At 49.6% G+C, this 12,258-nt stretch overlaps 1 long non-coding RNA gene across 1 annotated transcript in view; it reads right to left on the bottom strand.

Moving 5' to 3' along the window:
• Nucleotides 1-4,447: 4,447 nt before the first annotated feature.
• Nucleotides 4,448-12,258, bottom strand: part of LOC133275925 (uncharacterized) — a 58,461-nt gene continuing 50,650 nt past the window's right edge. Inside the window, exons 2-3 of the long non-coding RNA XR_009745734.1 lie at nt 7,429-7,526; nt 4,448-7,007 (exon numbers count right to left, since the gene is read on the bottom strand). This is a non-coding gene — a long non-coding RNA (uncharacterized LOC133275925). The remainder of the gene's footprint in view (nt 7,008-7,428; nt 7,527-12,258) is intronic.

Here is a 12,258-nt window from a genome sequence, read left to right as displayed (position 1 = left end):
GCATGAGAGGAATTTGGTGGGACTTGGGTGGTTGAAGGGCTGGAGTTCACCTAGGGGAAGCAGATCTGTCCCAGAGGATAAAACCAAACCAAGCTAAAGATCTGTGCCTGGAGGAGGAGGAAAGGAAAAGCCAGGGGAGCTGGCTGGTGGCTAGGGTGGCTTGCACAGGCAGGCACACTGTCTGCAGGAGATGGCTGCTCCTGCCTTTTTCCGTGCTTGCCTTCATACTGGCAATGGTTTATGGAAACAAATGATGCAATGTGAATATCCCAAAGTAGGTGGCACTCAGCTACGTGCTGAGAGGGGAAAAACTGAAGTGATCCTGGATGGTGACTGTAAACTGGGAAATGATGTAAGCAGCATCAGGGCTGCCTTCATCCCTGAGGCATGAGGGTGATTCCACACTGTGCACCCTGCTGTGAGGAAGGGACCCCCCTCAGCATCCCAGCATGCTGCAGTTGCAAAGGGGTTGTGCTTTCCCAGCCGGATCTGACTGTGGCCACAATGTTTGGCCTCTCATTTTCCTTGGCTCCCTCTCCCAGATCACTGCTCCAAGGGGTCCTGAGCATCTGCCTGTTCCCTCTGCTCCGCAGTGGGTTTGGGTTGGGTTTGCAAGCCCCATGCCAGGGCCCAGCAGTGGGTAATGTTCCATCTGGCCACCCCAAACCACCCATCACCAGCAGACCTGCACTCACATCAGCTCCTTACAAGTTGTGCTGGGGCTGCCTGCGGGTTTTAACATGTTGGGGAGCAGACAGGACCCCAAAAGGGTCATGTCATTCCTAAAGGGATCAGCTTTTAAATGTAGGTAAATACACAGTGATTTTAAATTGAGCTAAAAGCAGCAAATGCATTCATGGTGTGAGTGCAAATGTTATTTTCTGCCCTGTGATGGGGATGGGCAGAGGGGCTGTTTGCAAACTGATGGGGCTGAATAGACACACATGCTGCCTCCCCTCATGCCTGCTGTCCTGGCAGGGAGAACAGGCAGGGGCAAGCAGCAGCCTCCTGTCCATGGCATGCTGCTCCTGGCAGTGGTGCCTCTTCCCGAAGGATCTGTGGCTCCTTGGCACTGCCAGCTACTATTAATGCCAGTGATACTGGCTAGAGATGGCTACCACATTATTTCAATAAATGGCACAAAGTAATAATGGATGCATTCCATCCAAATCTGTTTGGAGAAGTAATCACTTAAAAATAAAATGCTCAAAGCCACCCAATGGGTCTCACTGGGGAAGAGCCTTGAAGAAGAAGCACTTACACCATGTCCCCTTCCAGCATCCTGGCAATGAAGGCACTGGGCATAGGAGCACATCCTGCACTGCACGGAGGACAGCAGGCTGCAGTCAGGTACCCTCATCCAGCACTGCATCCTACACATGTAACAGCGTGTGGTGGTGGCAGTTACTCCCCTGAGACAGAAAAGGCAGCTTTGTGCTTTCCTCTGGTGCCAAATAAAGATGCCTTTTTATGGCACCAGACATAGAAATGGTTAAAATGAGTGGAAGAGCGGAGCGGTGACTAATGCTCTTCAGTAGAAGCTGGCGTGCTCTCTGCTTCCTACCCACAACAAAAGCACTGTGGCCCCACGGCTCCTCACACATCCCAGCTCACTGTGCCTTCGCACGGCACGTCACCCTGGCCCCCTCCAGTGCTGTCCCCAGGGACAGGAGGTGTGCAGGGGGATGCTCTCCCACACATAAGGTGCATTGTGACCCTGGGGCTAAGCCATCAGGGTGGGGCATGAATTTGGAGCAAGGTGCTAAAGACATCCCCAGCAAAGCCAGTGATGGGGATGCTGACAGGCAGGACACAGGCTCAGCACTGGTCCCATGTGCATTTTGGCCTCCCGGATACACACTGCCAGCAGATAAGTCGCTGCCTCCCATAGTGCTGGGGCAGCTCACAGAATAGCTAACTAGTCTTTACCGCCGAAATAAATGGCCACAGCTTTATTAAATCAATATTAATTCATAATCTTTAACAGACAATTATAGTTATCTCGCACACAAAACTACCCACCTCTTCAAATCTCTGATCTGACAGGGTTATAATTAGCTTATTACTGGCCATACATCTGCTAATAACTTTTCCCCCAGCCCTGTGAAGTGAATTAAGGAGCACTAATAAACCATGGCTGTTAATCCATTTATACTTCTTATGCTTTTGTCTAGGCACCAAATGTAAAGATGCACTAAAGGTTTTCTCCTTCCTTTCCTCCAAGGTCTTGCTACCCACCTCCTGGCCAATTGGTGTGTTCTCATATTGTCAGCCCCATGCCTGGTGCGAGGCAGAGGGTACTTTGGGGAGGTCCAGTGGCAAGGCTGTGAACCCCAAAAGTACCCCATGTGAGGGAATAAAGGGCAGTCAGGCAGCAAACATGAGCTCGCTTTCTGCTGCACTCCCAGCGCTGCTGCTCTCACTCCTGTGCCATGGAGCATTGCCAGTGCTGGTCATTAGCAATAATGAAAGTGAGATAAGACGCGTTTGGAGGTGGAGGGAAACGTTGATCTGAAATGATGGCCAGTAATAAAGGGCAGCAGAGAGGCACCCTGTGATGTGACCAGATAAAAGCAGATGGCTGGCTGCTGCTTCTAATTATAGGTCCCTGCTAACGAAGAGGGAGCTGATTAGACTGACATTGTCCTAGGACATCCATTTCTAGAAGGATCCGGTGCTAGGGCTCAGCATGGATGCTGTGATGGGGGTCCCACTGCCTACCAGGAACTGCCCCAAAACCTGCCTCTGCCCTGTTTCTGCCCCACATCCACACCACCTAATGGGGTTTGCTCCTAACATGGGGACACTTGGGGCCAGGGGACTGTGGGGATGTAGGGTAAAACCCAGCACTGGTATCCTCATGTGTTTGGCCTGTGGTGGACAGGAAAGCCCTGAGGTCTGATCCTCTGAAGACAAAAGGAAGCTCCTTTTGAGTAAGAAATACAGTTGAGTCTCATGGGTGAATAATTTATGCTGCTTACTGTAATAAGACAGAAAAAATAACCACATTCAGTTCTGGTTTCATCATATTTTTGGCTATGAGTAAAACAGCAGAAAATGATGAGGGCTTCCCACAGCAAAGCCAAACGCCTGAGACTGAAACTGGTAGCCAGGCCACTTCTAACCAGAGAGTTGATCTTTTGCATATTTTTGGTCTTGTTGGCACAGCTCCTCCTCCATGGAAGAGATCTGAAGTGTATTTGTAATGACAGCTCTGTCTCTTTCTTTGCTGAGCTCAGGCAGCGACGTGGGAGCTTTCCCAAACAACAGCAGGAAGGGGACCCAGCCTCATCCAGCCTGCCATGGTCTGGTGGTGATGCCAATGGCACACATCAGTGTGGGTTGGCCCCTTCCCTGGGGGGGCTCAGGGACCCTTTCACCAACATCATTGCATCAGCCCACGGCATCACCCTGTGCCTTTTCCCTTTTTTCCCATTGTGGCCTTTGGGGACCTGATGTGGCCCTGGAGCAATAGCTCCAATGGGATGGGATAACCCACCGGCACGGGGTGCCGAAGGATGCTCTTCCAGCCTCACATCCCATGGGGGTAGAAGGGTTTGGGTTTCACCCCCAAAATATGAGCTGAAGTCAGAGCAGATCTAGAGCCCTTTCTCGCCCTTCCAGTGCTGTCCTTGCAAAGCAAAGGCTTCCCCGCTCTGGATGTGCTGCTGTCTGCATGAGCTGGGAAATTCTGTTTGTGGAAATATTTCAAGACATTTGGTATTTTTTTGAGACTGGAAAAACCTTATTTCCATCTTCTGCATCCACTTAAACTCCAGCGAGAGCCCTGTTTTGAGGTGGAGAAGCATCCTTTACCAGTAGACAGCAGGCTTCAAGAAGGAACCAGAAATATGGGGCAGAGATTTTGCAAGCCCTGGAGAGGGATGGTGGAGATGGGAAGTGGCTGATATCTGCCAAAATCTTGGGGGATAAAAACCAAAACTCAGCAAAACCAAACTGATGCTTGGGAGTCAGTCCCTAAAACACTCCAGGTATCTTTCAGGCAATGACTCTTTCTGGGTGAAGTCCATGGGAATGACCTACAGGGCCCTGAACTGGTGTTTTTGGTGTGGCTGGAAAAGCACAGAAGCAGATGGGGCTGTGGATGAGGTGACACAGGATGGGGAGCTGGTACCCATGTCACCAAGGGGTGGCTGATCCTGGCTGGGAGAGCTGGACTTGGTTAAACAGGAGGGATCCTGCCACTGTCAGGCACTGGCTACGGGCACCTTCCCGTGGACACAGAGCTGGGCAAGCGCCTGCAGATAAATCCCTGCATGATGACTGCAGTAATTCCAAGCCCTGCTTAGAGAGGAGCAGCAGTTGCCGGGGCACCAACCCTTTGACATCTGAATGAGCCTTAGCTCATTCAGTTCAAACAGAATCAAACAGGACTTTTTTCTTCTTCTTTTTCCCCTCCTTTCTCAGAGAATTCAACTTTTCATCTCCCTCCTCCCCCGTCAGAGGCAACCAAACAGGGGGATAACAAATGAGCATCTCGCTCACCTGAGGAGCTCAAGCCGCAATCATCCAGCTCCTTGTAGCTCCAAAGAGCCGGGAAGCGCCAGCGTGCTGGAGAGGAGATGTAATTAGGTGCAATTCAAGAACAGCTCATCAGCTATATTTAACAAACGGGCCCGTTCCTCAGCAAGCAAAACGCTGTGGAGGGGCCAGGCTCCCCAACCCCAGTTTTCCAGCACTGGAATGGGCAAAAGCCGGTTGTGTCACTTTATTTCCTATGTTGCACTTTTATTCTGTAATGGTCATTGGTCCTGTAAACATCTCATCTGAGCAGGATCCAGGGGGTTTAGCATGTAGAGTTTTCCCTTCACTGGATTGAAGTTAGTTGGAAGGAGAAGAGCACAATAGCCTCTTTTATCCTAATCTTTCCACCCAGAACAGATGGGAGAGTCCTGCCCAAACCCTGATGACGTGCCACGAAGGACACAGTAACAGAGGAGACACTGTGCCTTCTGCTGAGAGAGGGGAAAAGAGCGTATGTGCGTGCCGGCGCGGGAGCACCGAGTGGGATGGGAGCATCAGCATCCAGCTCCACCAGCTCTGCTCCCTCAGCCCGCCAGCTGGGATCAACGCAACGGAGCTGGAGAAGCACCAGGAGAGCTGGCACGCTCTGGGGGGACTGCTGCAAGGCTGCTGTGGGTCGTGGTGACTCTGACTTGTTTGCAAACCAGTCTCTGTTTTGCATCTCAGCCACCGCCGTGCTGGGAGCTGCTGCAGTATCACTGCCAAAGCCTGTCCTGAGTCCTCGTCCCAAATAACATCTGGAGACAAGGAACAGAGAAGTTCAGGAGCCAGCCACAGCCCATATAGGAGGCGATGCTGAATCCAGGCTTGTCTGACTACAAAAACCTCTTAAATTCACAAACTGCATTGAAGTACCAGCTTAACTGCAAAACTCACTGAAGTAACCACTGAAGCTCCCTGGAGGAACACTCATATTCTTCTTATTAACGAGAGTCACCAAGCGGATAGCATATTTGTGCATCAAACTGTGGTGATGCTTTCCCAGCCATCACACCCCAGAAGATGAACCAGTGGTTCCCAGCAAGATGCTCAATAGCTGCAAGCAACAAACCATGCTGGTGGCCAGCAAAACACCCCCATTCCCTAAAGCAACACCCCAAGTTTGAGGATGTGCTGACCAAAAGAGGTACTAAAACACCCAAGGCAGAGTCCTCTGGCCCACAGGGGTGGTTGCTCACTTCTAAAGCAGTGAGTCCGTGGAAAGCAGGGCATGATGCCCTCCACAGGGAAGGATAAAAGAGCTATTACGGAGATGCAGGCTCTGTTCAGGCTCACGCTAGGCTCCTTGTGAGCAGAGGGTAAAGAGCTACTTATGCTGGAACATAAAAGCCAGGAGACAGCAGAGCGCTATAAATAGGGCATATAAACTTTCAACTGACAAGGCTCTGATTTTGTTATTGTAAAAAAATAGAAGAGAGGGAGAAAAAGTGCCTAGGTGGAGCTGACAAAGAGGGGAATACATGCAGAATACAGGTTTGTTCCCAGTAACGCGCTTATAATAAGTCAGATGTAGTTAGAGCTATTACTTTAGCTTCAAATGAATGGAAGGAGAATAAATCTGCCTTTGTGCAAGGCTGCCTTCAAACAGCATCTCCCTCCAGCAAACCTGCAATTGTGTTTGCATGAGACATTTGTTAGAATAAATGCAATTTAAGAAGAAAAACAGTTCACACCTACGGCAGGGGAAGGCTGGTGGTATGAATGGCAACCAGCAGAGGAGGGGGGTGAAACAAAACGGGCTCCGTCGGCAGGGGGCAAAGCCTGCGGCACTGGAAGGGGCTCTCCTGAGTGGTGATCCTATGAGCAGTTCAACTCCGGTCCCCATCCCCACGTGTTACATCTTTACACCAAACCCGTTTCAACTATTTTCCCAATGGATGGTGAGATTAAACACAGGTTTTCTAGGGAAAGGATGGAGCACGCTGGAGGTGGGGAGGAAGCATTTTCTGCCACTGCAAGCAGTCCCACCATCACAGCCATCAGGACCAGACACTGAGGTTTGTCCTGCATCAATGCAGGACATGGGGATGGGCATCCCAGGAACATCCTGACATGCTGCAGATGCACAGACACCAGCACTTTATCAACAAGAAGCACATCCTTTATCTCCTTCTCTGTGGCTGACTGAAAAAGAAAAGCATTTCCTTAGAAGTTTCTGATTTTGTATCTCATATGCATAAATAACTTTCCTAAGACATTGAAAGTGCTTGTGAGAGTGGGTTTTTTTCCTATTTTAAACAAATAAAGTGTTTTCTTCCTATAGCACATCACCACTGTGTTCTGACCTCTAACTTGTGTGGCTGAGCAGCCCTGGGAAGGGGACCTGCAGTGGTGGCACCTTTTCATGCTGCTTGTCACCTCATGGTACCCACAGGCACGTCCACATCCACTGCAGTGCTCCCCTCGAGCTGCAACAGTGTGGATGGACCATGACAAATGCAGCATCTTACTTGGGCAAGAGCCTAAAGAAGAGAGGAGAAAACCACTTTGCAAAGTCCCCTCCTGCCGTCTTGTGATGTTACTATTTTTAATATTATCCCCATTGAATTTATAGGAGCAACTGTCTGGGAAAATGACTTTACCTCTGGCTCCGTCATAAATTTTTAATAGGGCAGAAATAGAACCAAAAGGGATTTAAAAAACAGGAAAAAAAACACTTTAGCATCAAACTCTGGCTCTATTCATAATTAATTATACTTTCAGGGGGAGGGGAAAAGAAGAGGAAACATAATTACAAGCTTCTAGTGAGAACATTCATTATCATGCTAATGCAGAAATCAGTACTGCTGTGCCTCTGTGTGTGTGTGTGTGTGTGTGTGTGTGTGTGTGTGTGCGCCCTCGGTCTAATTACTCAGCAGTGATGTGTGCCATTCGCACATTTACCTCGTTGCTCCATGGGATCTTGAAGTCAAAGTTAAAGATGAATCTCAGCCTAGGTCAATGGGATCGGGATCAGCCGGTGCCGGAGGGATGCTGCCCCCCTGCAACAGAGGGGCTGGGTTTTGCCTGGTGTTTCTCAGTGCCCAGACAGCAAGTAACATCCCAGCATTGATAGTCTGGGCTGATAAACCATTACGGGAGTGTTAGGAGGCATTTCAAGGTGTGAAGAGCAGCACACACCAGGGAAGGGAGGAACAAGCCAGGCTGGGGAAGGAGAGAGCCCAGAGAGAGGTGGAAATAGAGAAAAACAAGGCACTATTCAACTATTTAGTGCTTAACAAGTTCCTGAACTTGCCGTGCCAAGGAGATGTTCACCTTGCAAAGCAGATCCTGAGCATCTGCCAGAGGAGAAGCATCTGGGCTCAGCCAGGATGCAAAACCACCCTGAGCAGGGCGACCTGGCTGGTCCCAAACACCAGGGAGGAAAGGGCAATTTTGTATATGAGAGGAGGAGGCTCAGTTTAACCCAAGAGCACTGATATTGCCAGAAATAGGGTAGTTATCTTTTCTATCCTGTTCTGTTAAGCACAACTGATGGCTGGCATCATACTCCAGTATGGGACTTGATTGCCCCCAGCAGCTTGTGGAATGAGAGAGATCATCAGCTGGGAACGGGACAAAAAGTCTTCTTCAGCCTGGGCACATCCTGCTCTTGTTGGACACTTGAAAGCTCCAGTTTAAATCAGGGAGGAAAACCTCAGGCTTAGATCCACAGCTCAAACATCACGCTCACTCCCAGACGTGTTTATAGTCATGAGTTACCTAAGTTATATAGAACCTAAGTTAGGCATCTGCACAACCCGAGCATTTCTGTGGAATAATTAAACGGATCTCCCATTATTTCTCGAGCTGCCAAGCAAATGCCCTACTTCTAGAAGTTGGAGCACTGCATTTTCCCAGCCATAAATCCTCCTGCAGACTGCAGGAGCCAGAGCTGGCAGGCAGAGCGGAGCCGAGCAGGGACACCCAGCCCTTCTGTATGGCTTAAAAGCCTTAGTGGAGAAGAGCTCTTAGAGCTGTGCCACGTTTTGTTCCTGCCTGCAACAGCCCGTCAGGAAGAGAGTGATGACGGGCATCTGGAGAAACCTGGGGCCAGGAGCAGGCAGCGCTGCAGAAAGGGAATAAAGAGAGGAATAGATGGAGCTGAGCCGCAGAGCGGTGCCATTTCTAATTCAGTAATCCTCTGCTTGGATGAGGACACTGATAAATAAAGCAAGATCACCATTGCTCAAGCAACCCTTGTAGCAAACCGGAGGGAGAAAAGTGGGACCAAAGGATGAATGCTGTGGGATTTGCCATGTCCCTGCCTACCCCCAGCCTCCTGCAAAAACCTTGTTCCCAAAATATCCTCCTATGCAGGATGAAAACCCAGCCCTGAGCACTGCCAGGATCCAGGCTGTCAGTTGGGCATCACAGGTCCCAGCTTGCAGCGATGCTTCAGGAGACCTGCCGAAAAGGGCTGACAAAACTACCTTGGAAAAACCTGCTCCCCTGGTGTGGCAGCTCTCCTGGACCTCTATCCCAGGGACAGCGAGAAAGAATCACTGTCCTAAAACCAGGCACCCAGAAGCCTGTGTCCAGGCACCTCAGAGCATCCCCAGCAAAGACGCATAATGGACATTTCCCATCCAAAGATGCTCCACAAGCAGCACCAAGACCCTGCTGCCAGCATGGAGGATGGGAAGAAGGGAAAGTTATTCCTGGAGCTCCCAAGATAAGATCAGAGATTTCTTTTTCTCCCCAAAGGTGGGCTTTGCGCAACATCTGGGAGCCATTCGCTTTCATGTGGGCCCTTCTGGCCTCACTCAAGCTCCCAGTCCCAACATTTAGGGTTGCCTGTGAAGCTTCCCAGCCCCGGACAAACTGACCATGCACAGTTTTCAGCCAGTGCGCAAGCTCAGGCCTATTTGGGAACCTGGAGCATAATTGCTTTGTGGAGGCTGCCAGCGGCTTTAAAAATATCCACCCTACCTCAGCATGCCGGCATTCCCGTTTTTATCCAAAAATGTACTTGGGAGGCAGAGGTTGAGGCTCACACTGGGTGTTGTGGCCTTGGAAAGAGCCATGACAGGTGCTGCAGGGAAAGTAAAGGGAGAAAAGGGCAATTTGGCCGTCCCACAGCATTGTGCAAGCACTGGGATGCTTGGCATGGAGTGTGACTGGCGCTTGCACACCCCTTGGTGCTGGGGATTGGGGTCCATGGCATCCCCAGCCTCTGCTCTGCCTCATCAGGGCACTTTCCCAAGCCATAAAGCAGATCTCAGGTTTTATGTGAGGGTCTAAAATGAGTTATCACACAAGGGAGAGACAAGCCTGCCATGCCCCCCTCCCCGAAAGCCCTGCCACAGCAGATAAAAGAGCCTCACTGTTCTTCAAAACACTGAAATCGGAGCCAAATCCCCTGAAAGAAAACAGATGACCTCTTGTTCTGGGAACAGCTACAGCCCTTCCTTTTAACTTGATCACTGCCTCAGCCCTGCCCCAATGAAAAGCAATAAGCCATGACACGAGCATCCATGTCCCTGCTACGGGCGGGTGGGAAGAAGGCACTTCCCACCTAGCCCCTAACGACGCACCTTGTTAGGGTTAATGGGATACTTGCACCCACAGGGCCTTCTGCAGGGTGCTCTGCCTGCACAGGCTGATATTTAAGCCCTCAGCACAGCCTGCAGGAGTCATGGTTTGATGCAGAAAGGCCACATTGAGCATCTCTCCCCTCAACCCAAATGTTGCCAGCTGCAGAATTTGGCACTTGAACACACACATTGCATGCAGTCCAGGCCGTGGTTCGAGGGGGTTTTGTGGTTATAACCAACCAGTGGGACAATAAAACTGGACTGAGCACACCCTTTTCAGAGATGTTTTATGATGTATGAAAACAGCCCTAAAGCTTTTCCCAGTCTCCTTCATGGGGTTCAGGATAGTCTGGCTATGATGGGGACCTACATTTGTTGAGCATCCCCCTCCTCTGCCTTCTAGGCAAAGGCAATGGGAGCTGTTATCTTTCCACCAAGGAAACTTTGCTACCAAGAAATGATGTTGGGGGATAATTCCAAAACACCAGCTCACGGTGGTTTTGGAGGTTGCTGGTTCAAAGATACTGTGCCCACACGGCACCCATCCTGCAGGCAGAGGCAGGATCTGTCCCACAGCAGCCTTCCCCCTTTGGGAAAACACTGTAATTACAGGGGCATGGACAGCCCAGCGTTGCAAACTCCTTTCTTCTTGTTGCACTTTCTCCATCTGTATGGAAGAGCAGAGCTATGAATATTCAAGAGACAAACGTGTGAAAAATCAGTGATATTTTCAGGATGGGCTCGCTCTAGCCAGGGAACGTCATTCACGGCAATTGCGAACCAAATCCACAGCCCTTCACAGATGACAACAAATCCAAGCGGCCTTTTTGCACTGTGAAAATATTAGCCTTAACACCTTTTTTTTCTCCCCCTCTTTCAATATTTTCCAACCAGTTGCTGCTTTCACAGGCATTTCCAAGCGAGCTGACGGCGGAAAAACTTCTCCCGTCGCAGTCGCGCTCGCTGCCTCGCACTGAAAATGAATAGCACTTTCTTTCCCTCCCCTCCTTCTCGTTTGAGAGTTTCCTTGGTAGGGATGAAACCACGGAACAGAAGGCCGCCTAAATGAAATTATTAACCCAGAGAAACCACTAAAGGAACTTGATTAATTTGCCAAGTAACAGAGCCCGGTTTGTTCTTTTAGGCAACACATCTTAAAGTAATTGAATCACCCCTTGAAAAAAAACAGTAGATGATTGAGCCCTGAGGTACACTCGCTTGCTATCCTCAATAAATCTCCCTTTATGAAGGAGGTGCTATGCTTTTCTCATCAGAAACCTGTTAATTTTTCTGCTCTTTTAAGTAATTGAATACAAAGTTCAAAATCAATCTGCAGCAGGCTGGAAGAGAAGAAGAAAATCAAAGGTTTATCTCCTATTTCATCTCAGCCAGTTAATTATGCTCTCATAATTGAGTTAAACCAGCAGGTTATTAAAAATACCACAGGATCATTTTTATTGGTTTTTTATGAAGCCCCAAATCTTTGGCACAACCTGGATCATGCCCTGAACAATGCAGGATGGATCCCTCCAGTCTGAACACCCCCAGCTCGCTCACAGGACAGATGTCCCATCCTTCTGACCACTTATGTGCCCATAACTAAGACATTCTTGACTATTTTCCAAGAAACCTGTATTGAGCTTGGTCATGCCCTGGGATGGAGCACCACGACATGCATGGTGCTTCCAACTCAAGTATAGTTCTAATCAGCGTTTTGCTTGGAATTTTACCCATTCAACTAATTCCACTAATTCTAGGGAATTACAGAAATAATTGCTATTTTCCAATAGATACAGGCCTGCCTCTCGAGACAGGAAAAAAAATAAGGGGGAAAAAAAAAAAAAAAAAAATCAATGAAGCACTGTTTAAGGAAAGTCAAAATAAGCTATTTCCATCCCCTCATTTGCAATTAACTTCAGAGCAGAGCACAGTGGGAGGTGGTTCATGGGAAAAGTACGACTCCATTGTAACCCTCCCTCCTTTTCAGTGGAAAGAGCAGTGGAGATAGATGCACCCAGGGAGCTGCTGCTCCCTGCCCGGTCACAGCCACAGTCCCTCCAGGCTGCCTGCCACTGGGGAGAGCTGAGGGCAGTGGGATGAGGGCAGTGAGAGCTGCTGCGAGCCTGCATGGTGCTGGGACAGTGGCTCTGGTTGCCTGCAGTCACCACCATTGTGGTCCTGCGTGAGATGCTCCATC

Source organism: Pezoporus flaviventris, unplaced genomic scaffold (genome assembly GCF_033815535.1).
Source record: "Pezoporus flaviventris isolate CSIRO_AGI_PZ_B2104156 unplaced genomic scaffold, CSIRO_AGI_Pfla_v1 ptg000041l, whole genome shotgun sequence".
NCBI lineage: Eukaryota > Metazoa > Chordata > Aves > Psittaciformes > Psittacidae > Pezoporus > Pezoporus flaviventris.
The sequence above is the reverse complement of the archived record's forward strand: the minus strand, read 5'-3'. Positions and strand labels throughout refer to the sequence as shown.